The sequence below is a fragment of the Penaeus monodon genome, chromosome 1, assembly GCF_015228065.2.
Source record: "Penaeus monodon isolate SGIC_2016 chromosome 1, NSTDA_Pmon_1, whole genome shotgun sequence".
Classification (NCBI taxonomy): domain Eukaryota; kingdom Metazoa; phylum Arthropoda; class Malacostraca; order Decapoda; family Penaeidae; genus Penaeus; species Penaeus monodon.
This window is the reverse complement of record NC_051386.1, coordinates 63905200-63910989: the sequence shown is the minus strand read 5'-3', so window position 1 is coordinate 63910989 and position 5790 is coordinate 63905200.

Below are 5790 nucleotides of genomic sequence, written 5' to 3'. Positions count from 1 at the left end.
TGATGATGATGATGATGATGATAATGATGATGATGATGGTGATGGTGATGGTGATGGTGATGGTGATGATGATGATGATGATAGTGATGGTTATGATAATAATAAAGATAATAAGATTAACAGGAACAACTACAACAATAGAAAGAATAATGAAATGCTAAACTGTGTCCTCAAAACTCAAAGGATGAATACGAAAAAGCATTTTCGTTTGGTATGCAAAGTACTAACACGTGTAAGCAATGACATAAATCACTAAGAGTTCGGTGCGGGGGGGGGGGATTTATAAAAAAGTTAGATAATAAATTTGCGAATTAAAGAATAGTAAAGGGGGTTTTGAAAAAAAGTAGGTTAAGTAGGACGTTTGTAAAACATAAGTTCATTATTTATTATTATTATGTGTGCGTCTGGGCGTGTTATCACGAAACACTTATTAACTGGATGTTTGAGAAAAATGTTGATTCATCTCTCGATTTGTCTCGTTTATACATGATAAGATTTCTCTATTCTACTTTTTATTCATGTACTTATATATCTGATTATTTTTTGCTTTTGTTCCTTCCAGGCATTGGCATACACATACAAGTCGTAGAGAGAAACAGAAATAGGAGAAGCTCCTCGTATCGACAAATACGTCCACTAGATTACCACTTTACTCCGGACAGTGCATTAGAAAGCATGTTAAAAAAAAACACGCCCTGCGTCGTTGACATTCCTTTGAGAAAATAATGTCTTCAGCGCTCTGGGCTATGTTGAGACAGGGCTTTCCGTGAACGAAAAAAAGGAACGTATACTGCAAAACCGTTCCTTTGTGTGCCTGAGAGTCATTTGGCGATATTCAAATGGAGGAATGTAGAAGTTTGACATTAACAAAGGATAAGATATTGCGGTTCTGCAGCTAGTTGGCAGCAGGATCTGATGTATGCTTGAGAATGCTATGAAGATATAACTGGAATCAGCTGGTCAATTGACAGACAACCATGAATCTTTTAAAACACAAACATAAAGACAGGTACGTATCCACACAGTTAAAATGTTCAAGTTACATGACTAAAACGGATAGCCAAATACAAGATTTCTCAAGTAGAAAAAGGTCCATAAGGTCAGAAGAAATAAAGAAATATAGTTAAAATATAAATAAAAAAGTAATATCGGTTATATTAAAAGATGTCATCTGAACATCTATACATAAGTTAAAACAATATCAAGCCCAGTGCAGTTATGATTAGGTGCAGAGATTTCGAAAGTACTCTACACGATATGCCTGGAAAATATCGTGAAATACCTCCTGCATATGTTACGGATGATCAAGGATTTTGGAGAGAAGAAGATTGAAGAATCCTTGCCTATACTAAGGAGAATAAGGACAAAATGAATTTTAAAAACACAAGACAATAAAAGAAGTAACAGAAAAATCGTCACGTGTATTTATAACAGAATTCTTTTACCCTGAAATCTTTTCCCCGATCCAGCACCTTTGTGACGCTGATCTGTGTTCTTTGTTAGTCCGTGTGTCCGGATCAGGATACGCCTTTTCCGGGTCTCAGAGGAAGTTATGAAGTCGACTCATTTCATCACTGAATTTATTTAATTTACAAGTCTGTTAATAATGATAATAATAATAATAATAATAATAATAATAATAATGATAATAATAATATTATTATTATTATTATTTTTTTTGTTATTACTATTGCTGTTATTATTATTATTATTGTTTTTATTATTGTTATTATTATTATTATTATTATTATTATTATTATTATTATTATTATTATTATTGTTGTTGTTTTGTTGTTGTTGTTGTTTTGTTCTTGTTGTTATTATAATTGTAGATATTTATATTATAATTATTATTGATTTCATGACAGCAGCAATAATAAAGTAACGATAATGATAATGATGAAAAAAGGCCACAGAAAACAACAGCAACATAAAACAACAAGAGTAACAGTGATATAAACAGGTCAAATAACCAGCGCTGAATGCTTGATTCAGAATCTGGAGCTCACTGGGTGGCAAGCCACCCAAGTCAGTGTGGTCCCAAGCCCGAAAAAATAGAGAGAATGATTACCTAAAGGTAACACCGGCACTCTCCTGGAAAAGGAACTGAGGACCCTACTACGTACTCACTCCAAGAGCATCACAACATGAAAACTACAATTAAGTATCATGCTGTGACCACGGCGGCTCAAACATGAACCTGCCGTTAAAGAAGAAGATTGTATTTATCAGTTTAATTAGTGTGTATAAGGTTTATGTAATCTAACATGGAAAATGGTCGTTATTCACAATGAAAGAATAACGTTAATTTGTTGTGCAGTAAACATGATATTGTGTGAAACAAAAATGTAAGGCTGGCCATTATATGTCGTGCAGTGTTAACTGTAACTGGCTGCGGCAAATGAGAGATCCTCTTCGCCACCTAATTGGGGAAATAATGGCGATGAAATGATGGTAATGAAAATGATGATGGTGATGGTGATATAATAACAAAAACAACAGCACAACAACAGCAATGACAACAACAACAACGACAACAACAACACAACAACAACAAAAAACAACAATAATAGTGATAAAAATAACAATAATGACGATGATGATGATGATATGATAATGATAATGATGATGATGATGGTGATGGTGATGGTGATGGTGATGGTGATGATGTGATGATGATAGTGATGGTTATGATAAAAATAAAGAAAATAAATTAACAGGAACAACTACAACAATAGAAAGATAATGAAATGCTAAACTGGGGTCCTCAAAACTCAAAGGATGAATACGAAAAAGCATTTTCTTTTGGGTATGCAAAGTACTAACACGTGAAAGCAATGACATAAATCACTAAGAGTTGGGTGGGGGGGGGGGGGATTTATAAAAAAGTTAGATAATAAATTTGCAAATTAAGAATGAAAAGGGGGTTTTGAAAAAAAAGTGGGTTTAAAGTAGGACGTTGTAAAACATAAGTTCATTATTTATTTTATTATTGTGTGCGTCTGGGCGTGTTATCACAAAACACTTTTTAAACTGGATGTTTGAGAAAAATGTTGATTCATCTCTCGATTTGTCTCGTTTATACATGATAAGATTTCTCTATTCTACTTTTATTCATGTACTTATATATCTGATTATTTTTTGCTTTTTGTTCCTTCCAGGCATTGGCATACACATACAAGTCGTAGAGAGAAACAGAAATAGGAGAACTCCTCGTATCGACAAATACGTCCCTAGATTACCACTTTACTCCGGACAGTGCATTAGAAAGCATGTTAAAAAAAACACTGCCCTGCGTCGTTGACATTCCTTTGAGAAAATAATGTCTTCAGCGCTCTGGGCTATGTTGAACAGGGCTTTCCGTGAACGAAAAAAAGGAAACGTATACTGAAAAACCGTTCCTTTGTGTGCCTGAAGTCATTTGGCGATATTCAAATGGAGAATGTAGAATTTTGACATTAACAAAGGAAAGATATTGCGTTCTGCAGCTAGTTGGCAGCAGGATCTGTGTATGCTTGAGAAGCTATGAAGATATAACTGGAATCAGCTGGTCAATTGACAGACACCATGAATCTTTTAAAACAAAAACATAAAGACAGGTACGTATCCACACAGTTAAAATGTTAAAGTTCATGACTAAACGGATAGCCAAATACAAGATTTCTCAAGTAGAAAAAGGTCCTAAGGTCAGAAGAAAAAAAGAAATTAGTTAAAATATAAATAAAAAGTAATATCGGTTATATTAAAAGATGTCATCTGAACATCTATACATAAGTTAACAATACAAGCCCAGTGCAGTTATGATTAGGTGCAGAGATTTCGAAAGTACTCTACACGATATGCCTGGAAAATATCGTGAAATACCTCCTGCATATTTACGATGATAAAGGATTTTGAGAGAAGAAGATTGAGAATCCTCCTATACTAAGGAGAATAAGACAAAATGAATTTAAAAACCAAGACAATAAAGAAGTAACAGAAAATCGTCACGTGTATTTATAACAGAATTCTTTTACCCTGAAATCTTTTCCCCGATCCACACCTTGTGACCTGATCTTGTTCTTGTTAGTCGTGTGTCCGGATCGATACGCCCTTTTCCGGTCTCAGAGGAAGTTATAAAGTCGACTCATTTCATCACTGAATTTTTTTAAATTTACAAGTTTTAATAAGATAATAATAATAATAATAATAATAATAATAATATATAATAATATTATTATTATTATTTTTTTTTTTTTGTATTACTATTGCTTTATTATTTATTATTGTTTTATATTTGTTATTATTATTATTATTATTATTATTATTATTATTATTTTTTATTATTTTGTTGTTTTGTTGTTGTTGTTGTTTTGTTTTGTTGTTATTATAATTGTGATTTATATTAAATTTATTATTGATTTCATGACAGCAGCAATAATAATACGATAAATGATAATGATGAAAAAAGGCCACAGAAAACAACAGCAACATAAAACAACAAGAGTAACAGTGATATAAACAGGTCAAATAACCAGCGCTGGAAGTGCTTTGATTTCAGGAAATCTGGAAGCTCACTGGATCGTGAACCATTACTGTGACTAATACTTAAAGTGAACTGATGTAGAATGTTAATAAAACGTGTAAAACATCAAAGGGAATTTTTTTCAATATATCGAGCCAGATTTTCTTTGTGAAGTTGTTTCTACTCTCGAACGATGTAGAAGCACTCGTACGGTCACGTTGAAATGCGTGCTCTGTACACTTGCGATTCGCTGTCTACGAGCCCTCTACGCGGAGTTTGATAATGATAATGATGATAATTATAATAATAATAATAATAATAACAATAATGATAATAATAATAATAATAATAATTATTATTATAAGAATAATAGTGATAATAATAATGATAATAATAATAATAATAATGGTAATAGTGATAGTGATAGTGATAGTGATAATGATAATGATAATGATAATGATAATGATAACGATGATGATGATGATGATGATGATGATGATGATGATGATGATGATGATGATAGTAATAATAATAATAACAATAGTATTTATAATGATAATAAATAAAATGATAATGGCAATGATAACAATGACGATGAGATGAATACGCTTAATTAAGGTAAAAAGAAACACACAATTAGTCGAAGGCAAAGTCACGCTCATGAAAACACTACTATCTACCAGGAGCATTTCACGCATGATCGTATTATAATTGTTAATATATTTCTTTTAGTGTTTGTTACATTTCTTTTAGAATTAATTACATTTCTTTTAGTATGATTTTTTTTTTCTATTTCAACATGAAGGTGATATGCACTAGTTTCATATTGTTATTGTAATTATCAGTAGTATCTTCACTAATCTGCTATTAGCATCAAAATGATCATTATTATCATTTTATTATTCCTATCATCATTATCATCATGTCGCCGTCGCCGCCATAGTTATCATTATTGCCAGCACAACATTGGTGTTAATCATTTTAAGCATTACCATAAGGATCATGATAATGATAGCAATAATACTGATAAGAACAACATTTCGTGATGAAAAAAAAATCACTGTTTCTTTTTAGATACATGGTTTAAACATGGACGGTCATGAACTCACAACACACACACACACAAAACACACATACACGCTCTCGCTTAAACACACAGCACACACAGATGCATTCAGAATCACAAAATACACAGCCTTGGCTAAACACTCACACAGATCATTTCCCTTCGCTTGTGCAAAGTCAGTAACTTCCCTGCATTCTCACCCTTTCTCCCATGACAAACC